Here is a 27,198-nt window from a genome sequence, read left to right as displayed (position 1 = left end):
GAAGAAACTCAGGTTCCAAAGCAGCGGCGAAGTGGTTAAGAGCAGGTGTACTCTAATCTGGAGGAACCAAGTTTGATTCCCCGCTCTGCCGCTTGAGCTGTGGAAGCTTATCTGGGGAATTCAGATTAGCCTGTGCACTCCAACACATGCTAGCTGGGTGACCTTGGGCTAGTCACAGTTCTTCTGAGCTCTCTCAGCCCCACCTACCTCACAGGGTGTTTGTTGTGAGGAGGGAAGGGAAAGGAGTTTGTAAGCTCCTTTGAGTCCCCTTACAGGAGAGAAAAGGGGGATATTAATCCATCTCCTCCTCCTCCTCCTCCTCCTCCTCCTCCTCCTCCTCCTCTTCTTCTTCTTCTTCTTCTTCTTCTTCTTCTTCTTCTTCTTCTTCTTCTTCTTCTTCTTCTTCTTCTTCGGACCTAACCTTTCCATAGAAACTTGCTGGGGGACCCAAGGTCAATGACTCACTTTCATAGCATAGCCTAGTTCACAACGCTGTTCCTGGGAGGAAAAAAATGGAGACGGGGAGGACACGCTGGTTTGGGATCCAATTGTGGAGAAAAGTGGGGTATGACTAATTTAATTAATAAAATTATTAACTGCTCTACAAAATGTGGTTAGAATATGGTGGACTGGGTTCATACCCTCGTTCTGCCACAAAGTGCAGTGAATGATCCACTCTCTCAGTGTGAACTGTGTCACGGGTTAAAAGGCTAAAATGGAGGAGGACAGAACCATGTAAGCCCCTCCCCCACCCCATGTACCTACACAGTCCTTGGAAGAAGGGTGGGATAAAATATGTAGAATTATACAATATTGAAAACAAGGCACTCAAGCCCGGTTGACTCCAGTCTTCAATCTTCATGTTGGAAGGAAGGGGGAAACTTCGTAAAAACTTCAGGGTGCCACAAGATTCCTATTTGTTTTCGCTGCAATACACTACTTTGACCACCCATCTGGAATTTCAAAACATGCAACCAATGCTTAGGGCCTCCGCCTCCTGCCCCCATTCCCCCACAGATTTCCACAGAGCAGTTACTCAATTAAATTCCCCGGAAGAGCCAAGTTTCTCCCTGGATGTACTAGCCTGTTTAAAAAAAAAATAGGGCCATAGACATCACCCTAATTGTTGAATACCCTTAGAAATGTTTTGTGCTAGTTATTTCAAGTCGGAATATGCCAGCTAGCTCTGCTTTCTATCCATTGGGCTGCATTAAAGAGCCATCTGCTATCAGAAATTTTGCAACCATGAAGGTACTTACAGACCACAATAATAATAAAGCAGAACAGTTTAGGTAAAAGAGGCTGAGAATTAGCTCTACATGCTTTGACTTTTAGCTCTTAAAGAGACTTTTCCTGTCAATAGTATTTCCAAGGTACATATTAATGGGGAGGAATCTTAGCTATACTACCGCTGTTCAAGTCAGTAGGAGCCATGCAGCCAAAAACGAATGCAGTGCTTTAAAGAAAAAACAACCAATACTTATTGCTCACACACAGTGGAACCCTTTTCAGCCCTAAATATCCTACCCATTTTTTACGGCTGTTTAGTTTCCGCAGGACGATTATTAGTTAGTTTTATGGTTGTAATCACTTGCCAAATTTGACATTTACAAACCAAATCCCTTTCCCACGTCTGTCCGTTTTAAAGCTGTGCTTCGAGGGAAACGGGCTGCATAAAAACTTGACAACGAGCACTGCAGGAGACCGTGGGCTTCTTTCTCCCTGATGACAGGGATAGATAGCATGGTTGTAGGGGTCAGGTCTCGGCCCGAATCCCCATTCCGACACAGAATTTGGGGCCAGTAATTCTCTCTCTGCCCTAACCGATCTCACAAGGTTCTCATTGTGAGAATAGTATGGATCAGGGCCAGTTGGTAAAGTGAAGACAAGTAGATTTGGTTACATGATCTCCCTTTACTGTCCTCACTTAGCAGACAGGTTAAAAAGTGCTACTCCATAGAACAAACTGGACTGTATAATATTCTAATCCATAGGCTGGCCTCCTGCTGCAGTGCAGTGGGTTTTAGACAAAACCTCCCTTTGAAAATATTATATTGTAATATTAGATGTTCTGCTGACCTATGCTACAGCAAAACGTAAGGTTATTATATCACAATCAGCCCTAGAATGGAAAGGGGATAACAAATACATACCGCTCTTGTCTCCTGCCACAAACACACACACAGAGACACAAAGATCAAATTACTGTGAGCAACAAGTGCTATCCAAGAATTCTAGAGGACAGGGAAACTATTTCTACCTGGGCCCCATTTCATGGTGACCCTTGCTGCCTTGGAGAACTGCTTAGAAGAAGGACTTGCCAAGTATATTTCTTTTCCTTTGGAATGAGGAGTCCTCCTTAACATTGACTATGGCTACTAATCTTGATCTGAGATTGCAAATGCCTTAGCAGACCAGGTGCTCGGGAGCAGCAGCAGAAGGCCTATGCTTTCACCTCCTGCTTGTGAGCTCCCAAAGGCACCTGGTGGGCCACTGCGAGTAGCAGAGTGCTGGACTAGATGGACTCTGGTCTGATCCAGCAGGCTCTTCCTTATGTTCTTATTGAGAGCAAGTGCAGTACAGCAGTTAGAGTGACAGACTGGGATCTATGCAGTGGTGGGATCCAAAAATTTGAATAACAGGTTCCGATGGTGGTGGGATTCAAACAGTGGCACCGCCGCACACATGCACCTCCAGTCCCTATTGGGCAGGGAGGTTGCTTTAGTTACCCCTTCTCGGCACTCAGAAAAAATTAGAAACTGGTTGAGAACTGGTTGGATCCCACCTCTGGAACTATGACACCCAGGTTCAAATCCCTACTCTGATCTAGATGTAGGGCTACCAATCTCCTGATATTACAACTGGCCGCCATACACTCAAAATCAGTTCCCCTAGAGAAAATGGCTGCTTTGGAGGGTGGTTTCTATGACCTGAGGAGGCCCAACCCTGCCCTCCCCAGGCTCTACCGCCAAAATCTCCAGGTATTTCCCAATTCAGACCTGGCCACCCTACATGAAAGCCTCTAGGTGACTTTGGGCCATGCACACCCAGTCTAATTTACCTCACAGAGTTGTGGTGGGGATAAAATGGAAGAGAAAAGAACAATACAACCTCTTGGGGTCCCAACCAGAGAGAAAGGCAGGGTAAACCAATATACAAACATGCACACAATTATCTAATTCAAATGCTTTGTAAAGAACTAACTGCTTCTATGCTTTTGGATCTCCAAAATCAGTCGGCTATTTAGTGTTTTTGAGATATATAATTTGAATCAGGCAATACATGTTATAGTAAGCAGCTTTTTAAAGACTACTAGGATGCTAAATTCAAGAAACATTTAGATATTTTGACTATGATTCCTTTCTTAGTTCCCTGTGACCACAGCATAATACATCTGGTTGTTTTTCCATTATAAGTTTTCAATAAACTATGTGGCTTCCCACCCACTTCACAACTCTCTTCTGACTGGTCCCCATTCTGAGCTGTTTTCTAGGCCAATTCTGGCTGCAAATTACATCCCATTTACTTCAGAGTCATGCTAATGGAATCAATAGGAGCGAGTGGTGGATTGTGGCCTTTGCAATTTTAAATATAAATCTACTAAGAAATCCTCCAAATCCAGGAGCGGAAGATACTCATTACAGATACCCAAAGAAATCTGTAGTGATGTTGTTTATATCACCCCGTTTTTTATTAAATCAAGCAGCGCACACAAACAAAACAGAACTAGAATGTTTGTTATCGGTTTCCAAATAAGCTTCCAGTAAGATGGATAAAATTTGATCGTAAGCTATGGGGAAAGTTCTTTTTACTGTTGCGGAGGGGTAAAAAGTATTGTTCACATAAAATGTCTCATTGCTCAAAGAAAGGCAACTCATTGTTTCCTTTCACAGACACAAAGGGGCCATTGTCCTGCTCACACTAAAATATCTCTCTGCTCATTTTTGAAACATAAATGACAACAATTGAAAAAAAAAACTGAAAAAAACTCCAGTGACTCTAAGTCCTATTACTTTATGCTTTAGCCAAATTTCCTGTTCAAGCACTGGTACAACAGAGCTCCTCATATTGAGGGGCCTGCCGTCCCCCCCTTCTTGGGGTGGGTTTTTAAATTGAGCCTGGACGCCTCTTGTTTAATTTGCTAATTGTTAGCCGCTGTTTTTATGTATTTTAAAATGTTTTATTGACGGAGCCTATGTTTGTATTTTACCGGATTTGCTCCTTTTTATTGTTTATATATTATGTTGTTCACCGCCCGGAGCCCTTTGGGGATCGGGCGGTATAGAAATTGAATAAATAATAATAATAATCAATTTCTTGCTTCCCGACACCAGATGATCAATTTTTAAATAAAATGTCTCACTTACATGGAGTTGGATCCGGTCTCCATTTTCCATCAGCAGAAGGGAACTGCTCCCCACACCCCACTGATCTTTACAAAATGGTCCTTTTGGAGGGCAGAGGACCCCAAGGAAAAGCAGGCGGGTGCTCTACAGTGGAAAGTGGGAATTGATGGAAATTGCCAATTCACAGAGTGATTCTATGCAGAGTTACACCAGTCCAAGCCCATTGGAATGAATGCATTCAAACTGGAATAACTCTCCTTAGGACTGCACAGTTAGTCTGGATCCAACCCCTGATCAGGACTACCCTAGATAGTTTCAAAGGTAGCTGGACTCAAGGTGAATCATCTCATAATATCTATCCTCTCTACCACACTGAAATATTACAAGATGTTTCAGCTACAATCCCTTGGTTTCTTTTGGGGAGCTTATATCAAGATCACTTTGTGTTTACCAAGAGGACAATTAAGATGGGACAAATGAGAGGTAACAGCTCACCTGTGGTGTACCTAATAATTACTGATATTTGGGTAACATCAAATTCCCAAATTAGATGATTTTTTTTTAAATTTCATTCAAAACAGCTTCACCCACTGTGAGCACAGAATTGTGCTGGAAAATGATCAAATTCAGGGCCTATTACATGCAGATAAATGAACATCCTGCCAGTCTTCATTGTTCTAAATATGATCTCTTACATCGTATCAAGTTTGACCTTCCAAATCCTGTTTCCCCTCAGAATAAATATCAATAATAACTTTAAAGATTGTAAGCCCCTTTGAGTCTCCTATCGGAGAGAAAGAGGGGATATAAATCCAAACTCCTCCTCCTACTCCTCCTCCTCTTCTTCTTCTTCTTCTTCTTCTTCTTCTTCTTCTTCTTCTTCTTCTTCTTCTTCTTCTTCTTCTTCTTCTTCTTCTTCCTCTTCTTCTTCTTCTTCTTCTTCAATGCAACAGAGATACAATTTTCCTCATCATGTGGGCACCTGCTATAAATCACTGGCTGGCCATGTCTACCACTGTGAACTCTCTCTCTCTCTCTCTCTCTCTCTCTCTCTCTCTCTCTCTCTCTGTGTGTGTGTGTGTGTGTGTGTGTGTGTGTGTGTGTGTGTGTGTGTGTGTGTGTGTGTGTGTGTGTGTGTGTGTGTGTGTGTGTGTGTGTGTGTAAAGTGCCATCAAGTATCAACTAACTTATGGCGACCCTGCAGGGTTTTCAGGGCAAGAGACTCAGAGGAGTGGTTTGGCCTTGTCTTCCTCAGCATAGTGACCATGGAATTCCTTTGTGGTCTCCTATCCAAATACTAACCAAGGTCAACCTTGCTTAGCTTCCAAGATCAGACAAGGTTAGGCTAGCCTGGGCCATCCAGATCAAGACATCATTGTGAACTATCCTTTGGTAAATGGTCAACTGCTTTCAACCTTTGCCCTCTAAAGAACTGTGGGCAAACCAATCAACCCTTCCATTTTACAGGTGTGATTGGTTCGGAAAAGGGACCACCAAAAAGGCTGTGTTGGTGAGATCTATATAGGCAAAAATCACATGGGAAGGAAGGTATACTGTGGCCCCTTCCGCACATGCAGAATAATGCACTTTCAATCCACTTTCACAATTGTTTGTAAGTGGATTTTGCTATTCCGCACAGCAAAGTGCACTGAAAGTGGATTGAAAGCGCATTATTCTGCATGGGCGAAAGGGGCCTGTGGAAACAAATTACGTGGATTAGATAAAAATAGCTCTATCCAATCCAGAAGTGTGTAAGAAATAGCATCTAAGGGTACACACATCATGGTCCTCCCAAATCTATGCCAAACTTACCACCTACCAGGTCCCGCCATCTTGCTTGCATCTAATAAGTTTCTCTTTGAGGACATTTTCAGATCTTGAGAGAGAGAGAACATGTTTTCAAACTAGAATAAAAATGAATTCTGTGTGCAGCTACTTATAGTAAGCAAATTGTTACAGAACACAATAATCTTTGTTCTTATGATAAGCTAATCAGAAGGGGCCAATACCGTTGTTCACACATTTTGCAAACACCTTGACGCCTTTCAGTTAATGCAAGGTAACAGTAGGGATAGCATGCGAGTCCTCCCATTTTTAAAGCTGATCAGTTAAAACTAGATTAATTGAATGACAACAAAAGAGGAAAAAATGTAAATAAAATAAATGCTTAGTTACATGGACAATTTCACAAGCAGCATGGTACGATTTTTTTACACATAAGATTAGTACCAAAATGGCTGTGTTCAAGATCAGGAAAGATAAACACTTTTTTTTCCATTAAAAATAAAGCGGTACAGTAATTTGATTATAGCTACAATCAGATACTACATTCTAGAGGAGAACAATGTCTTTGAAACTACACAACTCTCTGGCTACAGAACCATGATTTGCACATTGAGAATGATAAATTTAAAGCTATCAATAGTAAATCAATTGCAGGTATAGCAGATAAAACTGGAATAATTCATCATATCACTATGCTGAAAACACAAAGAGGACAGGAAGGTAATGGAAGGCTTTGACTATAATTTGAAATCTGGTTTTAGGTTTGTTCAAGGACAATTCCGCCTGCAAAAGTTGAGCGTATACATTAAAAGCCATCCATCAGCACATCTGATTCAAATATACTAATGATTTTTATTGGTCAGATCTTGAAAGAGAGGTTTATTTTAATGGAGTATGCATTAATTAACCCAGCATGTATTATCTCACAGCCTATCTGGCCAAAAACTTTCATTTACACATGTTTATTGTGAAATGTTTGCATTCCCAACATCTGAAGCCCACACACACAGATTATTTCATACTTCTTTTCTGAGCACTTAACAAAAGTTAAAAGAAGTTATTGTTTTTGATTAATGCGTTTTTTTAAAAAAAGTTTCAAAAACCAGATGCTCAGAAGAAACGCATTCTTCATTAAAACATTGAAGCGGCATTCATATGAAAATGAAGGAGTTAAAACAGAAGTTATGCAGGACTGATTTTTGATCAGTTCAGGTATTCCATGGAGAATGGGCCCGGTCAGCTTCTCCACAGGACTCCCATTAGAGTTTCAGTATTATTTTTTTCAAACAATATAGCAACTGATTTAACTTTATCAATTTTTTTTTCCAGAAAATGAAAACCACAGTAGACATACATATACGCAGGGTGGTGTGTCGCAGATGGGAGTTCTAAGGCTGTGGTTGTCATCTTTTGATTAAGAAAAGGAAGTGATTTCACTAAAAAGACATTCCTCTTGTGTTGTTTTGTTTTAACTGAGTTTGTACTTTCCACCGTCCTGGACATATTTATTGAGTCTCATAAGTTACTTCACGGTTACCAACATCAGTGTAATCTCAACAAACTATCTTTTTCTTGCCAATTAACTAAATATCATAACTATAAAATATCTTAAAACATTCTCCGTCGTGTAAACATCTTAGCTACAAAGCCTTGAGTGTAAACAGTACGCAGCATCAGAACGATTTTAAGCGATGTTATAAAAAAAAAACCCCTGCTCTTAAAAACTAAACAAAAATGTAAAGCTTCCATCTGGTTTATGATTTTTCCACTGCATAACTGCTGCTGTGTGCCAGTTTCCTGCACCGTGGCTTGCTAAAGAGATTGTTGGGGTCACAGAGAGAAAAGGGGAAGACATTCACAAAGAACACTACTTTAATGGCTGGATTTTTCTCCCCATTTCGCTCCCGCTGCCCTGATGTGGCTCAAGCAGAATTAAGGGAAGAACACAGAACAGACAGCATATTTTTTTAAGAACGGGTGTTTCAGGCAGCCTGTTCAAAGGAGAACCATTTGCACAAAGATTAATGTTTGGCAAAAGGTGTCATTTAAGCAATTATAGACAGTTCCTTTGCAATGCTGTATCCGTAACCAGCATCACCTTACTAAAGCGACTTTATACTTCTTTACAATCTGTATACACACGCTTAAATATACAGTAAATTGCAGGCTGCAGAAAGGGGGGGGGAGAAGAGATAGAGAGAAAGGAGAGAGAAGGAATAAGTTTTCAGGCTCACTCTGTAAAACCCTGATTTAAATCTAAGGGGATATTAATTTAGAAAATCCCAAAGACTTTCCCACTGATCCCAACGACCAAGGGAAGCCACATTACACATTTAACTTTTCTTCAGGGAGCTGTTAGAAGGAAACATGACCCCTGACTCATTTCGAGCCTAGAAACTGATTATCTAGAAGTCCGGACTTAAAGACTTGCAGTGCTGGAGAATAAACGCACGGGTTGGAGACGAATCAGCGGCACGAAGTCTAAAACAGTGACATGATGCCAGTGTCGGAGGGACATGACCTGGCATTGCAGGCTAATCTTGCAGTGGAAATATTGAAAACAGTGGGGCCGGGCACATGTGCAGCATTTAAGAGATTCAAGGCATTAAGGGAAAGGAAGCCTTAAGATGCTTAAGAACCGGATCCAGACCTCACTCAAGGCAACATCACCACGTCTGAATGATTGAAGAGATAGCTGCTGGTTGGTTCTCTTCTCTCTTTAGTCCCAAGCTTTCAGGATGGACAACCGGGAATTCTGTGTAGGGGTGTGGATTCGCACATACCTGAGCTGAAATTAATCCCGAATTAACTGTTTTAGGTCAGCCAGGGGATATCCGAAATGAGCTTTAACACTTCCAAATTTTCGAATTAATTAAAATTTCTCTCCTGGGATTTCAGGAGTGTTTTGGTTTCAGGGAGGTGCAGGACTAAGGAGGGAGGAAGCTGGCCTGACGAAGAGCTACTAGGTTTCATCTCTGTCTCTAACACTTAAGGGGATTCAAAGCCCCAGCTAACATTGACGGTTGGGCAGACAGGAGGTCATGTTTACTTATCTTATGAGTAGACCCTGCTTCTCTATAGTCCATAAGAAATAATGACTCTGCTGTTTCTAAAGGGAAGCAGACCTGGCCTCTGTCTCCAAACTTGCTGGAAAATGGTGGGTGGATGGGTGGCAGGGTTGGTGGGGACTCCTACACTTCAAAGAGTTACACAACCCTACCTGACTGGCTGGTGTGTTTTGCCATCCTGCAAGGGTTTGCTGCCTGCCAGAGTTCTTGTATTCCTAGCCATGCTTCTGAGAAGGCCAAGAGAACACATCCCTGTCAGGTGGGGCAGGGAAGCCTTGCAAGAGTGCAAAAGTCTCCCTGCCAGACCAGCCACTATCCACCATTTTGAGAGGGCAGATCCACTTATAGGAAATCATGGCCTCATTTATGTCCAATGGCTGGTAGACCAGGCCTCTGTCCACCTGATGGCGATTGAAAATAACATGAAGTCACAACTGATTTTTGGAACCCCTGTAGTGTTTTCATGGCAAGATATGTTTGGAGGTGGTTTGCCATTGTTTGCACAGCAACCCTGGACTTCCTTGGCAGTCACCCATCCAAGCACTAATCAGGGCTGACAAGATCAGGCTAGCTTGGGCCATCCAGGGCAGAGCTTCTAGTCCCTTTAAAACCTGGCCTCTTTAAAACCAATTAGCAGGCATCAGCTATTAGGGGGCTCTATTTCCTTTTAAATTTAAGGGAAAGTAGACATCAACAAACAGCTACTTGGTGCAGTCACTTCTCTTCCTGCCCCTTCTCCCTCCTCTAGGGTGGAAATAGAGTAATTAGAAAAATGGTCCTGAAAAGTACACCCTTCAACTCCCCAAACAGTAACAAGCATCCAGAAATTAACATGATAATTTTTTTGAAAGTACACATCCCTAACTCTATGGTTAATTGCTCCATGTTGTCTTGGGTCATTAGCAACAGAGCGTAACCATCATCCCCTTTCCAGTTGGTACTTTCCATTCTTCCTTTTGCCACTCCTCTATGTCACATTAGCCCCTCCCCTTTGGCCCCACCCATCCTGTTCTAACCACACCCCTTAAGGAATGCAAAGCAGGCTAATAGGAGGTGGTGACCAGTTGTATCTTTCTATGGGCACATTAATAATCTGAAGATTTGTGCATGAACACAGCATCTAAGAGGCTCAGAGCACAAAAAAATGATACCAGGGCAAAGCAGTGTAGCATTTTCTTACCTGGAACATATAGAAAGTTGTCGTGTCAGTAGTCTGTACACATGATGAGAATGGCTGGATGTCATCTGAGAAAATCTTGCTTCAGAGAAGAACCTAGAGCAGGTTACCTAATCGTTCTGCCTCAGTTTTCCCCATCTGTGGAAACAAAGAAATAAATTCAGTTGAGACAAACAGCTCTTGTTCACCTACTAATGCAAGTATCAGTTCCATGACGCTGACAAACTTTCAGTTATTTTTTTCATACTTTAGCAGCCTCATAGCTCAGCCTAGCCCAATCTCATCACAGCTTGGAAACTAAGCAGCATTGGCCATGGTTTGTACCTGAATGGAATGGAACAAAGAAAGTCTGTGGTTGCTATGCACAGGAAGGCAATGCTGCCCATCGCTGCTCATCTCTTGCCTCGATAACCCCATGGTCACCATTAGTGAACTGATATGTGCATGTATGTTTGTGCCATAATGTCACAGCTGACTTATGGCCACCCCATAGGGTTTTCAAGGCAAGAGACATTCAGAGGTCGCTTGCCTTCACATGGACTGAACAATTTTTGACAGAACTGTGACTGGCCCAAGACCACCCAACAAGCTTCATGTGGAGGAGTGGGGAATCAAACCCAGTTCTCCAGATTAGAATCTGCCACTCTTAACTTCTACACCACGCTGGTTCTCTTGTAACTTGATAGCAATTATTAACAGCAGTACCAACGTAAACATGCCGATAAACCTATATTAATGGACAGTCAGCCCTGAACTGGATGTCCCAGACTAGCCTGGTCTCATCAGATCTCAGAAGCTACAAGAGTCATCCCTGCTTAGGAGACCACCAAGGAATACCAGGGTCACTATGCAGAGGAAGGCGGTGGCAAACCACCTCTGTTAGACTCTTGTCCTGAAAACTTTAATGGGTCACCATAATAAACTGTGCTTCGACATCACTTTACACATATAGCGCACATCCAAATACAGAGCACCATGGTAACTGCTGGGGGTAGGCTCAGCCAAATACTATATGGCAACTATGTTTTGTTTTGTTTTTGTAAATGGTCTAAAAGGAGAACTCTGGTGAACCATGTGACAAAAATGCTCTTTGTACTTGATGCAGGCTCGGATCCTATAACTACCCTTTGCAAGGTGAACAGCCTTGCTCTAGAGGAAATAAATTCTTCCTCTGGAAGAAGATTCCTCCTTGAATGGAAAAGAAGTTGTAGGTTCCAATGTATAGTGTTTCGGCCTTCTTGAATTAATAAATGATTCAAAGTGGTCTTCGGAGAGATTTGAGTTGTGCGCTCTGCCCAACACTTGTTCTGATATATTGAACACACAGGGGAGGTGGGGGAGAGAGAGAGAGAGAGAGAGAGAGAGAGAGAGAGAGAGAGAGAGAGAGAGAGTTTGCTGGTGTAGAATAGGAAGCCATAAATTGCCTCCAGAAACGCAGAAACAAACTCACTATATTAAGTTTTACTGCATTTCTTGTACTTCAGACAGTTTACATGTCTTAAGTTTACATGACTTGGTGAACCCCCAGAAATCCTTGTTTGGGGCCAATCCAGGGATTATTTCACATACAGAAAAATGTACTGTTTGACTTTGTTTTTGTTTTGTTTTTTTAAAAAAAAACTTAATTTGTGGAGTATACAAGCTTTCCTCGTTGGCAATGGATTTTAAGGTCATAAGCTGGGACATTTGCTGAAATCACCATTCAAACAGCGTCCTGCATTTCAATCGACAGTTTTCAGTCTTAGTTAATTACAGGAGCCATCCAGTCCGGGAACAAAAACTAACACTTGACAGAACAGATTAAAAATGTCTATAAATGACTATACAATTCAGAAATTTATGCTGCGTTGGTTGCTTTTAAGAGTTAGTGTGCCGTTGTTGGTATCCCTGATTGGATGACAAACTGACCGACACAGAAGAAATTCTGAATTGTATACTCAAGTTGTCGTTCAAGTTGTCGTGGGGCACCAGAGAGCTCCCCAACACAACCAGTTAAATGGACGGGGAGGGGGGAGATGCACCTAGTCGACATAACCAATCGTTAAAGAGAATCAATGCTCAAGTTTCAACAAAATCAAGATGTATTCACTGCAGAAAATTTCACAAGTGAATGCAGAATGGCATTCTTGTGATTGGACTGTGAAGGCATAGCCAAAGCAGACGGGAAATCATATAAATATTTGGAAAGTACAAATAATCCCTTCTTTAATATGATTATAAGAAAAGAAGGGGCCCCGTGCTTACTAACGCTTCCATCCTAACCCACTGACTTCAATGAAAAATTCTCTGTAATTTACACATTACAGAGAAGACGGCTGGGTTTGAGGTCTCCACCTAATGTCCTGGGCAACAATCACATGTGACTTGTGGGTTCTCAATTCCCATATGCATGGGGCTCAATTCAGATTGTGCCAGATGTGGAGAAGGGGTCTTCCCATTTATTTTATTTATTTATTTATTTTTCAGATTTTTAGACCGCCCCATCCCCTAGGGGCTCTGGGCGGTGTACAACACAGTAACTACCGTGTACAGCTAAAAACAACTAAAACCTTTAAAAGCAGCAGTAAAATAGGAAACTAACTATAATAGTTAAACTAATTCATAGAATGGCATCCGCAGTCTCAATTTCAAACCCTCTTGCCGGAGGGAAGGACAGCAATCCCAAGATGATAAGGCCCAGATGTATGGCCATGGGGGGGGGGGGCACCATCAACGGCTGGTACCTCCAAAAGCCCGGCAGAACAGCTCCGTCTTACAGGCCCTGCGAAATTCCATAAGGTCCCACAGGGCCCGGACAGCTGGTGGAAGAGCGTTCCACCAGGCTGGGGCCAGGGCTGTAAAGGCCCTGGCCGCGTGGAGGCCAGCCGTATCATCAAGGGGCCAGGGGCCACCAGTAGATTGGCCTCTGCTAAGCGAAGAGGCCGTGTTGGGACGTGTGGGGTGATGCGGTCCCATTGTGCTGTTTTCCTGAACAGCAATGGGTCTGGGGACATGGCCTTTGGTTGAAGTCACCCGTTGCTCTCATACCATTTTGTAGGCCTCCCAACCATCAGTGACCAACTACCATCATGTGCCTTTAACTGAGTGCTCTCCCTCTCCCCCAATTTGCTTCTGTCTCTTCTTGTCAATTGGGCCTTCTGGTCCTCCCCATTTCCACATAAAGACTGGGAGATGTAGACTGTATAAGGTGACTGTATTATTTGCTGTCTATTGCCATAATTCAGGTTTCAGTATTATTACTAGTTTTACTATAGAGTTGTGATATTACATGTAATGTTTTAACCAGAGGTGGGATCCAGCAGGTTCTCACAGGTTCCCAAGAGTAGGTTACTAATTATTTGTGTGTGCCGAGAGGGGGTTACTAATTGGTTATTTTGCTACGTGATTTTTGCCTTAGTTACGCCCCTTCTCTCAGCAGTAGCATGCAGAACTTGAAGCAGTCTAGCAGGAGGTGCACCGGAGTGTGTGGCAGCTTGTGCCTGCGTGTTTCCTTTCACACCCAAGGACCGGCGCAGTGGCTGCGTCCTTGCCACAGCCCCGCCCAGGAATGCCCCACCCATGGAATGCCCGACCATGCCCCCGTCGTACCCAGCCCAGCCCCATTGGGGCTACGCCACAGTTTGAATCCCACCATCATGGGAACCTGTTACTAAAAATTTTGGATCCCATCACTGGTTTTAACTGTCTGTAAGCTGTCTTGAGCCTGACCGTGGTTGGGAACAGGCCGTGTATAAATGCAAATAAATAAATAAATAAATGCTACTGGGGGGCAATTCATGTGTACGCTTGTAGGTTTTCCCCCACAAACTAGTCAACTTCCCTTCCATCACTTTAAATTAGAAAAATGGAAGAATGCTGAGGACCCTCTCCATGCACGCGGCAGCCACAATCCAAATCAAGCATCCTTCACATGGGAATCGAGACGAACCTGCAACTTACATGTCATTAGTCAGAAAATCAACTCGTATTCCATGTAATGTGTGAACTTGGACCACTGGATGGGTTAAGAGTGGTGGAGAACCGGGTTTGATTCCCTACTCTTCCATATGAGCCATGGACTCTCATTTGGTGAAATGTGGTTGTTTCCCCACTCCTACTGATGAAGTCTGATGGGTGACCTTGAGCTAGCCACAGTTCTTTCAGAACTCTCTCAGCCCCACCTACTTCGCCATGTGTCCGTTGTGGGGAGGGAAAGGCAATTGTAAGCAACTTTGAAATCCCTCATGGTTGAAAAAAGTGGGGTTTAAACCCGAACTCTTCTTTCCACAATGTAAAGAAAGGGGAAATGAGATTGGTGTACTAGCAAACCACCCTAGTGCTTTTTCTTTCATAACTGAAGTTGCACACCACATCCAAATGCAGCCTTAGAGAAAGAAAGAGAAACCTGCGAGAGACCCATTACAAACTCTTGGCTGCCCTGTAAACCTGTCAAACAATACTGCAGACTTAACTAATTGACAAATCACAATGCTTTGACTTATTAGGCACACATCTGGTCAAATACTGCAAACAGCCATGCAGGCATGTGGCCCTATTTCCAAAGCTGCCCATGGTGAAAAATGACTTCTCTGGGTGATCCTAACAGAATGAGAACATGTTAACACACAAACCTCAAGGGAAACAAATATTAATTTGGCACTTTGATACGTCTGATTTCTTATCCGAGGTATTAAAAGAGAGTTGCTGTGGATGTCAAAAACAATGCAGGGTCGGGTGGGGAGGGTTTCATGGAAAATTCATAAGCCCAAATAAGAAGGGGAAAACACACACACACATTTTGAAACAGCATCTCCAAGACAGTCGTGGAAAAGAGACAAGTTAAATGTTTAAAATCCGTCCCCTAGAAAGGCAAGCAGTTTCCCATCTTGACTGCAAATAATTTTCATAAATTTGGCTGACACTCCTTTTTACATAATTGCTAACAAAGTTTGAATGGGACTATTATTATTATTTTTTTCTTTTGACAAAGCCCCTTTCTGTATCACTGTTGTCACCTTCAGATCTCAAACGCAATTGGGAGTTATAATTACATTTTTTAAAATAGCATTAAAATGACATTAAGGGTCATAATTGGAGCTTCTCATACTTATAAGCAGACCTTCTAAGATTAGCAGCAGGTCTCCAACATGGCTCATTGGGTAGATGCCTTATTAGATGCTCCGATATTATACATTAAAACAGTCATTCCCACTATGGGCAACTCTCTCTGTTTTACAACTGGACTGAATTTGACCACATAAGGCAAAAATCAAGAAGAAGAAGAAGAAGAGTTTGGATTTATATCCTCCCTTTCTCTCCTGTAGGAGACTGAAAGGGGTTTACAATCTCCTTGCCCTTCCCCCCTCACAACAAACACCCTGTGAGGTAGGTGGGGCTGAGAGAGCTCAGAAGAACTGTGACTAGCCCAAGGCCACCCAGCTGGTGTGTGTGGGAGTGTACAGGCTAATCTGAATTCCTCAGATAAGCCTCCACAGCTCAGGCGGCAGAGCGGGGAATCAAACCCAGTTCCTCCAGATTAGAATGCACCTGCTCTTAACCATTACGCCACTGCTGCTTCTGCTGAAAGAGGCAAGGCTTTCATCTGGGGTTAGTCTGCATAAACGTGAATTCAGTTTCTCCAAAAAAACGACGACACCCCACCCTTCAAATATGGTCCTATTTTAGTAGACCCTGACCTGGATAGCTCAGTCTCTAGCCTGGTCTCATCAGATCTTAGAAGCTAAGTTTCCAAGTCGGTTGCAGCTTTGCAGCCAAAAAACCCAAATCTTAGAACAGCAGTTAATTTTTTAAATCCAAGATACAGTTAAAGGGAAATAAAAGTTGTCTTTTTAATATACCGTATTTATTTATAACATTGTTAGGCTACCTTTCCACCCCAGTTACTATCTTCAAAGCAACCAGTAAACAAAACAATTAAGCAAGTTTTAAAGCACCTATTACAAAACCAATTAAAAACCACAATTAGAAAAAAATGCATCAAAAGTTAAAACATATAATAAGGAATGAGGGTCAGTGAAGGAATGCCAAAGAAAACAGCTAAGTCTCCACTCACTGTTGGAAGACAACGAGTTTCGCCCGCCCCGTCCTACCAGAAGCAATAAATATTGCCTCTGTGATGTGGACCTTAATCCGACAAGGTGAAATAATTTTTACCAAACAGCTATTCTTTCAAGGGACTGCTTATAAGTACTGGTTGCCCCAAATGATAATGGTTGGTTCGTTTTTACCTAATGCATTTTTAACCAGACGCATAAAAACTGGGTATAACATTTAAAATAGGACACAAAATTACCTTCCAAGATTGGGCCAGGCAGAGTGAAAGAAAACATTTTTACAAGAGCCAAACAAAATCCCTGCAATATCTGACCACTCAACCAACACAGTTCAGACATGTCGCCAAGATGGAGCAATCCCGACCCTTTAGTTGTCAATGGAACCAATTACCGCTAACTTCAAAGTCCTTAATAACCCCAAGCCCTCTTCACAGGCTATTCTTTAAGAAAGGCCTTTGGTCTTTAAGAAAGGCCTTTGACATTGTCAGCTCCGCAACCTCTGGCCTCTGCTTCCTCTAACTGGCTGTGCCCACAAAAGGGATCTGGGTTGAAAATTCTGCATACTTTGCAACTCAGAGCAAACTTGTCCAAGATCTACAAACCACCCTTATTTCAAAGAAAACATAATCAAATGGGATGTTAACATGTAGCCAGAGGGTACGGGGAAAGGAGTGAAGGCCGGAGCTGATGGAGCGGAGGATTCGTTCAATGCAGCATCTTCTGTCCTGTTAACCACTAGCCAGGATTTATGTGCAGTCTAAGTGACTTTTTCAGAAAATTAAAAACCCATACCTTTCCCTTGAGCATTGCACTTGCTCAGTCCAATGCAGTTAATAGTATTAGATACTATCTTCGTGTAAAGGGCTCCGAGTAGCTGTGCACTGGATAACTCCAGAGTACAGAGGCATTTCAATAATGAACAGGGGGAATATGCTCAGCCTTGCAAGAATTTAAAGGTCTTTCACATCACCTGTTTTCAGATCCTTTTAACTGGAAAGGCCAAAGACTGAACTGGGACCATCAGCATGCAAAATAAAGGCTGCACCACTAGGCTACAGTCCTTCCCAACTGGAGCCTGGAAATCTCTGGCATTACAATGGATCGGGAGATGCCACAGATCAGTTCCCCGGGGGAAAATGGTTGCTTTGGAAGGTGGACTCGCGTTACACTCTGCGGAACTCACTCCGTCCCCTCCCCACACTCAACTCTCCCCAGGCCCCACATTCAGAACTAGAGGCAGAGCGAGGGGAAACTCTGCCTGGTCATAGAGGTCTTCTCCCAATGTTGCCTCCCAGCACAGATCTTCAGAGATTTGCTGACTCTGAACAGGGAGGATCACTTTAGTCAACATGGCTAGTCAGAAGCGTACCAGAGACAAATTGTTTCCAGGATCCCCCCCAGGCCCTGCCCCCACACCACCCTAGCTCCGCTCCCTGATGCCCCAGGCTCCACCCCCACTGCCCTCGATCCCGCCCATGTCACCATGGACATGGGCAAGGTCTAGGGTGCCCACCTCCCCCCCACAGACTCCCCCTGCCGGCTGGGCTCCCAGGGGGGTGGGGCTTGGAGAGCAGGGAGGAGTGGGACTTCCTGCTCCTGAAGCCCCACCCCCAGCCTCAGTGGGAGCCCAGCCAGCGGGGGGGAAGGAAGGAAGGGGGGAGTCCAGGGTGGGGTTGAGGGCGCTTGGAGGCAGCAGGAAGTTCTGCTGCCTCGTCGCTTTTTGCGTGCCTCGGGCGGGTCGAGGCACGTGAAAACAATGAGACAGCAGGACTTCCTGGTCACGTGGGGGGCCAATTTTGCACCCCCCACGTGACTAGAAGAGTGGCGCCCGGGGACAAGAGGTACCCCTTGTCCCCGGGCAGATACACCACTGTGGCTAGTAGCTACTCATGGACCAATTTTCTATGAATGAGTTTAATCCCCTTTTAAAAGCCACTATGCTTATTTGTTGTAATTTTTTGCATACCTTTGGGGGCAGGAAGCAACATTGGATTGGCTTTACCAGCAAGGCTTTATTATAAAGAGTGCCCTGGGTGGAATGTGGATGAGAAGAGAAGACTGACTTTAGAAAAACAGATGAAGGAACCTTGGGCTTTGCACTGCCCTTCCATCAGACAGCTCTAAAAACTATTTTTAAGGACATAAATTAGGTAGTCACTTAAACGTAATTCAATCGTCCACAGTGACAGTAGCTAGATTCTATTAGTTGTCCCATGAATTTTGCAAAAAAACAGAGCTCCATTAACATTATTCACTTATTGTTTCCATCTATAAGGAGATATTCTGCTCAACTGGCTTTAAATAGATTCCTTTTTTTCTCTCCCCCTAAAATTGCTATTAAGCATATTTTTACTGCAAGGACAAAGTAGGCATAGGATTATGCCTGACTCCATGCAAAGGATAGATTTTCAGCCAGCAGAACCACATTCCTATGAAGTAAAAATACTTTATATAAGCTGATTGTTTCTATCTTAGTTCAGTAAGGGTTGTCCTCTGATCTTTTAGAATTCATACAGTTGCTCTGTGCCAGAAACAACTTGATGGCACTTAACACACAACACACACACACACACACACACACAGCCTAGGGTAGGTGAACAGGGCTGTTTAGTTAGTACACACTGCATCCAGTATCCTCACTAGGCATGAGCACTGATAAAAAGTATTGGTAAATTTTAGGTTCGACCTGGAAATGTTTGGTAAAATCGAATAAAAGTGATATCCATCAGCTATCACTTCAGCTATCACTATCCATCAGGAGCAGCAGTGGCATAGTGGTTAAGAGCAGGTGTGCTCTAATTTGGAGGAACCAGGTTTGATTCCCCGCTCTGCCGCCTGAGCTGTGGAAGCTTATCTGAGGAATTCAGACAAGCCTGTACACTCCCACACACGCCAGCTGGATGACTTTGGGCTAGTCACAGTTCTTCTGAGCTCTCTCAGCACCACCTACCTCATAGGCAGTGGTGGGATCCAAAAATTTTAGTAACAGGTTCCCATGGTGGTGGGATTCAAACAGTGGTGTAGCGCCAATGGGGCTGGGCGGGGCACGACAGGGGCGGGGCATTCCTGGGCGGGGCTGTAGTAGGACGCAGCCGCTGCGCCAGTCCTTGGGCAGGAAACAAATGCACGCAGGCGCAGGTTGCCACGCACGCCAGTGCACCGCCTGCTAGACTGCTTCAAGTTCTGCGCGCTACTGCTGAGGAGCGGGGGAGGGGCGCAACTAAGGCAAAAATCACGTGGCAAAATCACCAATTAGTAATCCCCTCTTGGCACACACAAATAATTCGTAACCTACTCTGGAGAACCTGTGAGAACCTGCTGGATCCCACCTCTGGTCATAGGGTGTTTGTTGTGAGGAGGGAAAGGAAAGAAGTTTGTAAGCCCCTTTGAGTCTCCTTGCAGGAGAGAAAGGGGGGATATAAATCCAACTCCTCTTCTTCTTCTTCTTCTTCTTCTTCTTCTTCTTCTTCTTCTTCTTCTTCTTCTTCTTCTTCTTCTTCTTCTTCTTCTTCTTCTTCTTCTTCTTCTTCTTCTTCTTCTTCTTCTTCTTCTTCTTCTTCTTCTTCTTCATTCACTATTACTGAAAATATCTGGGTTAAAAAAATTGAACCCAAAATTTCTCACCCCCCCCCCCCACAACTGGTTTCCAAGCCTGCGGGGGCTTCGGAACAGCAGGCAGGAAGTGAACTGCCTCCCCCCAGCACGTTCCAATCATGGGGGGGGGGGCAGATTTCCATGCCGTGCTGAGCTAGATAAGTACAGGATGGAGATCTCTTTATGCCTCCCCCCTCTGTTGGCTCCCAAGTCCATGTGGCTTGAGAAATGGCAGAGGATTTTAAAAGCTGAAAAAGCCAAATGTTATTCGGCTTTTTTGGCCCCAGGTGTGTTCAGCTTTGAATACATTTGACTTTTTTAATCAGTAAAAAACAAAACCTGAAAAAAACCAATATATGCTTGTAAGTTTTCTGCAATTCATGTTTCCTGGACCACCAAGCCTAGTCCTCACCTTTGAAAGTTTCAATTGCATCTCAAATTTAAGGAATTTAAAAATAGCCTTGGAGTTCTCAGAAAGATAAAGTGTTTGGGGGAGGGGGGAGGAATCCTCCTTGGCTGTGGAAATATCCTAAAGGCACCTTCTGGCTTCATGAATCCCATCATAAAATCCCTACAAAGTGTTGCCTCAGGCTTTACAGTGGAGCACTTCACCTGGAACTAAAGACGCCGTCCACTGCAAGCATGAGTTGACTAATGTTTCCATAAAGAAGCAGGGGAACATATGACCAAAAGCCCTTAAGTGTTTTATATAGATCAGTATCCAGAAAGTTTTGGTTCAAAGACACTGTAGCACAGATCTAATCCTGAGAGAACAATCTGGGTCCACATTAACAGGAAACTTCGAGAACAGTGATGGCGAACCTTTTTGAGACCGAGTGCCCAAATTGCAACCCAAATCCCACTTATTTATCACAAAGTGCCAACCTAGCAATTTAACCTGAAAGCTGAGGTTTTTGTTTAGAAAAAAACGATTGCCTCCCTCTTCCTCCGCCCCAGGGGGCCAGCCTGCTCTAGCCTCCAGCAAGTCCTGCGCACACCACTCTGTGCCCCTCTAGCATCTCTGATTCCTCTGCGCCCCCTACCCTCGGGCAGCAGCCACCCAGAGCACAGGCACCAGGCCTGCCAGCCGAGTCCTCCCTGCTCACCGTGGTGCGTGCACGTCGTGCTCAGTGGCCCAGGCCAGCCTAGATGTATGTGTGTGTGTGTGTGGGGGGGTGATTTTCCACCCCCCACATGATGAACTCTGTTTGTGTGTGCCCACAGAGAGGGCTCCGAGTGCCACCTCTGACACCTGTGCCATAGGTTCGCCATCGCTGTTCTAGAAGGTTTCAGCTCTTCAGACCCCTTTTGATTTGTTTTTTCAAATTGTTAAAAATGTCCTTAAACCTAAACACGTCTCTTCCAGATAGCCCTGAAGGACCCCAATTCTCTGCTTTCTCCAAGATCTACCTATACATTTTACTCCTGATTCATTCAGTTCAGTGATTTTCAGCTCATTTTGGGAAAAAAATGAAGAGCTGTTTTCCTGTGGATGAGTTGGAAGAGCACTGTTTTTCCATTTTTGTTTCCATTGTTTTAATTTTAGATATTGCACACATGTGTTCGAACAGAGACACACACTTAGTTATCAGAAACATCTGGGGTGCCCATGCTGTGGAGGAGGTCAGCTCTGCTTCTGGTCTGGCTGCCGGTCTTTATTAATTTATTAAGTACTGATTTGCTGGTGGCAGGCTCTTGGAATGCTCTTGGAGGGCACAGGTTATATTCAATAGCAATTCTTGCCAACTGCTAGGCCCAATAGTCTTGCAAACACTATGGAGATTGTCTCTCCTGTTTCCATGGAACTACAACAAGGGGAAAGTTATCAGTACAGAAATATGAATACAGGATTGGAATAAAGCTTGCAAAGAAACATGAAGTCTATAAATGCTAACAAAGACCCTGCTGCTTAAAAAGAAAAACTATTTTTATGCTTGAGGTGTTAAGGTAGTTACAGCACACTCTTGCACCTACCGAACAACAATGAGCTTACTTCCACATTATCTTCAAAAGTGAAGAAGAAGAAGATGAAGGAGGAGGAGGAGGAGGAGGAGGAGGAGGAGGAGGAGAAGGAGAAGGAGAAGGAGGAGGAGAAGAAGGAGGAGGAGGAGGAGGAGAAGGAGAAGGAGGAGAAGGAGAAGAGTTTGATATCCCCCCTTTCTCTCCTGTAAGGAGACTCAAAGGGGCTTACAAATCCCTTTGTCTCCCCCCCACAACAAACACCCTGTGAGGTAAGTGGGGCTGAGAGAGCTCCAAAGAACTGTGACTAGACCAAGGTCACCCAGCTGGCATGTGTTGGAGAACACAAGCTAACTAGCTCCCCAGATAAGCCTCCACAGCTCAAGTGGCAGAGTGGAGAATCAAACCCTGTTTTCCAGATGAGAGTGCACCTGCTCTTAACCACTATACCACGCTGGCTCTCTGCCAATGAATGGCTCACACTTTCATTTCAGTGGGAATTACACTATTATTGTTTGCCTTTGCTTTGATCCCTATTTGCTAACCAGTGGATCTCCCATATTCTTTTCGACAGAGGATGTGGACTGGGAGAATACTGCCTTTCTGTCCAACTGTTTCTTCCCAGGAGGATAACAGTAGCAGCAATCTGCCCTACAACTCTCCACGCTTGCTTTCCCCAGCAGCTCAGGGAGATCAACATTAAACTAATGTTATAACTTCTGGCAGTAATTTAACACTAAACTATTGCAGGTCATGAACAAACCCTACAGTGGTAGATGGAACATCCAGCAGTAAATCACACAAGTTGCACATTAAACCAAAAAGATACCAACCAGTGCAAGGTGCTGGAACAAGACTGAGTGAGAGGAATGCCCAATCATTAGCTGAACACAGCAGAAGGATACAGACTGTTGGTATCAGCCCATGCAGTTGTTTATATTAAGCATACATTAAGCATACAGAATACCGTAGACACTTGATAACGTAATGTTTTGGAGTTGGATGAATGGGTTGCATCAAAGATCAGCAGGACAACAGAGTAGCATGTAAGAAGAAGAAAAAGAGAAAGAGTTTGGATTTATACCCCATTCCTAAGGAGACTTAAGGTCCTTTCCCGTCTTCTCCCCACAACAGACACCTTGTGAGGTAGATGGTGCTGAGAGTGTTCCGAAGAACTGTGACTAGCCCAAGGTCACCCAGCAGGAATGTAGGAATGCGGAAACACATCTGGTTCACCAGATAAGCCTCCACCACTCAGGTACAGGAGTGGGGAATCAACCCCAGTGCTCCAGATTAAAATCCACCTGCTCTTAACCACTACACCATGCTAAATCAGCTTCTGATGGTGACTAAGGCTCATTCGGCACATGCAGAATAATGCACTTTCAAACTGCTTTCAGTGCTCTTTGAAGCTGTGCGGAATGGCAAAATCCACTTGCAAACAGTTGTGAAAGTGGTTTGAAAACGCATTATTTTGTGTGTGCGGAAGGGGCCTAATGTTTGCATATCTGAAAAGCTGTCCATGGTGTAACGTAAGGGCTTCTTTCCTGCTCCAAGGATAATTCAGCAATGTATAAATGGGGAAGAATGTTGGATGCTGGGCAGTCTGCAAGACCATAGACTTCTGAACTCCACACTTTCCCTCCCTTTTGAATGAAGTCAGATAGATATCCATGTAATTCTGTTGCTTTCAAAAGGTTTGAATTTGAAGAGGCTACTATACCCACATAGACAATAAAGGGAAAAAGTTACACCAAGTTCCATCTTTTTGGAAGCAATTTGTCTGCCTATTAAAAAGAGAAAGAAAGAACGAAGTCCTAAATACTGTAGGTATAAACACAAACAGCTTTATTGCAGGTTTTTCCAGAACGTCCCAAACGACTCCCAAAGACTGATTCAGGGAACAATTAAATGTGCGGAGATGTCATGTGATTTTTTGCCACTGATCTTTTCCATGCCGAGTCGGTGTGCATGTGTATTTAATTCTAGGTTCAAAATTGAAGACTGATGTGGAGGAAATTCAAAGTGAAAAATAAAAAATAATAGCCATTGGGTAAACCCCATTCCCCATATGAAATGCTGATCAACTAATCATAACAAGGCCAGGCAAAAAAGTTATTATGCAATTAGTATTGGTAGCAAACCTCATTCCTGCAAAGCGTGGGACGTGATTCTTTCCCCCCCTGTATCGGCCCATTAGCTTTCACCAGCGGCAGGGAGCCAAAAGGGAATCTTCAGGTCTCGCTGAGTTTGACAGGTAAACATGTGCCTTAGCAGACCAGTGGCCTTTTGGAATAGTCACTGAGAACCTTGGGGTGGGTAGGGAAATAGCCCACTTGGGTACAATTTAGTCATTCGTTGTAAAAAATGTAGCACCAAGAACGAAGACCACAGAAAATGTCAGGCATGTCAAACATTATTTTGCATGCAAACACATACACAAGGAGATTTTAAAGGGACATTTTTTTTAATTCACACAATCACTTTGGGGGCTCAATCTAACAGAGCAGTGATGGCGAACCTTTTTGAGACCGAGTGCCCAAATTGCAGCCCCAAACCCACTTATTTATTGCAAAGTGCCAACATGGCAATTGAACCTGAATACTGAGGTTTTAGTTTAGAAAATACGGCTGGCTCCGAGGTGCCCGTTACTCAGGAGTAAGCTTGGTGAAGCAACCGTACAACACTTCGAATGGGTGAATCATGACCCTAGGAGGGTTTACTCAAAAGCAAGCCCCATTGCCAGCAACCGAGCTTACTCCCATGTAAAGGATCGTGCCCAGGACAGCCTAGATGTGTGTGTGGGGGTGATTTTCTGCCCCCCCCACATGATGAGCTCTGGGTGGGTGTGCCCACAGAGAGGGCTCTGAGTGCCACCTCTGGCACCCGTGCCATAGGTTCACCACCACTGTAATAGAGCCTTTTTTTCCTTTTTTTCAACATAATAATACAGCATGGCAATGGAGATTTTGCAAGAAAACACAGTTTGTATTGTCAAGTGCTTTCATAGCTGGAATCAACTGGCTGTTGTGGGTTTTCCAAGGTATGTGTCCATGGTCTGTGTGGTCATGTTTTTTCCAGCTGTGTGCCCATGGTCTGTGTGCCCGTGGTTTTGCTCCTAACGCTTCACTCGCATCTATGGCTGGTATCTTCAGAGGCATGTCACGGTAAGATGTGTTTCTCTATGGCACTTTGCAGCTGGATTTTACTGTGCGAAATAGCAAAGTCCACTTTCAAATAATTGAAAGTGCAATATTCTGCATGTGCGGAAAGGGCCTATATGTTTTTTATTCTGCCGCGGAGAGAAGCACATCTTACCATGACATGCCTCTGAAGAGGTCAGCCGTAGACGCGGGCAAAGTGTTAGGAGCAAAAACTACTAGACCACGATCACACATTAAAAAAACCCCAATCACACACCCCCAAAAAACAACAACCCAAACACAGCTTGCTTTCATGCTAGGGATGCCAACCTCCAGGTGAGGCCTGGAGATTTCCTGAATTATAACTGATCTCCAAGCTACAGAGATCGGCTCTCCTGGAAAAAATGACTGCCTTTGAAGGTGGACTCTATGATATTGTGCCCTGCTGAGGTCCCTCCCTTCCCAAATCCCACCTTCCCCGAGCTACCATAAAGTCTGCCCTCTGAAGCTGGCATTTCATCCCGGGAAATGGATCCTTGTAGTCTTGGGGTCTGTTGTAATTCCGGAAGGGTTCCAGGTGCTCCACCCGTAGGTTGGGAACCCCAACCTGACCTACATGTCATGTTGAACTATGTGCACCTTTTCTCCACTTTTCCCCTAATTCTGAAGCAGAAGATTAGTATATAGAAAAGGATTCTTAATAATTTCCCCTCTACTTAGTGTGGTGTAGTGATTAAGAGCGGTAGACTCTAATCTGGAGAGCAGGGTTTGATCCCCCACTCCTCCACATGAGTGACAATCTGGAGAACTGGATTTGCTTCCTCACTTCTACACATGAAGCCTGCTAGGTGACCTTGGACTAGCAACAGTTCTCTCAGAACGCTCTCAGCCTCACCTACCTCACAAGGCGTCTGTTGTAAGGAGAGGAAGGGAAGGGGTTTGTAAGCCGTCTGTTTCTTCTTCATCATCATCATCATTTTTCATTAAATATCCTGTCCACCAGCTGCTTTCCCCCCAAGACACAGGTATTGTATGAACCTGGGCCAATTCTAGCAGAAAGATCATTAGAAGGGAGGAAAGCATTTCTCTCTACCACCACTACCACCCATCTCCAACTTTCCATTCCATATCTACATTTTGTTCAAAAAATGGAAACCCTGGAGAACATAAAGCTGAGTGCCGCATTACCCTCGAACAATAGTCCCAATTGAGTAGGTCAGCAGGCCCTTCCATAACTCAAGTGCTGCCAGATGCAGACCTTCAAGTAGGACCTTGCACCCTGGCTCATTCTTAGACAATGTTCTAATGAACTTGAGCTTTACGAACTGCAAATTCTATCAAAGGGGTATCTGACTGATAGTAAATGTGTTGCATTCATATGCGCCATCTGTACTTCACACAAGAAGCTATAGTTTAATCTTAACAGCATCATGTTCCTGCTTCCCTTCTCGTTTTTGGATAATTTGGTAGAAGTGAGAGGGGCCTTGCACCTCCACGTATCAATGCAGCATTAAGTTTCAGTCGCTGAGTGTGATTTAGCAGGAAAAGTATGAAACTAATATTGAAGAACACACACTGGCAACGAAGTAATGTTGCATGGCACGTGTTTTCACACCCAAATACACATATGGTGTTTGTTGGAGCTTACATCGCAAGTAGACGAGTGATCCCTCATATGCAAAACATGTGTTGGAGCAATTTATTAGCTCTGGCCATTAAAAGACACGATTCTCAAGTCTCGGTTGAACAATACTTCAGAGGTGGCACTTAAAGATTTTTCCACTCTCCAAGAAGGAAATACCCCACAAACAATAAAATATGGGATGATTTCTCTAATTAGGTAGAAAATGTGGCCATCAACAAAATATGCCAATTTAATTCGGTAGCTCAAGAGTAATGCTGAGAGAGGCAGTCGGGGGAAGGTTTCTGGAGCATATTAGCTTCTCCAGTAACCCAGATGTTGAATAGGAATGGGAAATATGGTATTTTTTCTAATGCATTTGAGACGAGGTCACTTTTCAGAACTCCCAAATTATGCAATAAAATTGCAGTACTTGTATAGATACATCTTTT

At 43.8% G+C, this 27,198-nt stretch overlaps 1 protein-coding gene across 2 annotated transcripts in view; it reads right to left on the bottom strand.

The window, feature by feature from the left end:
- The window catches only part of ZNF536 (zinc finger protein 536), a 365,500-nt gene that overhangs the window by 245,253 nt on the left and 93,049 nt on the right, over window positions 1-27,198 (bottom strand). For both annotated transcript variants that reach the window (XM_048515612.1, XM_048515613.1), the window contains exon 2: window positions 10,380-10,514. The gene's annotated coding sequence lies outside the window, so the exon portion shown is untranslated. The remainder of the gene's footprint in view (window positions 1-10,379; window positions 10,515-27,198) is intronic.

This window comes from Sphaerodactylus townsendi, linkage group LG14 (assembly GCF_021028975.2).
Source record: "Sphaerodactylus townsendi isolate TG3544 linkage group LG14, MPM_Stown_v2.3, whole genome shotgun sequence".
Classification (NCBI taxonomy): Eukaryota; Metazoa; Chordata; class Lepidosauria; order Squamata; family Sphaerodactylidae; genus Sphaerodactylus; species Sphaerodactylus townsendi.
The sequence above is the reverse complement of the archived record's forward strand: the minus strand, read 5'-3'. Positions and strand labels throughout refer to the sequence as shown.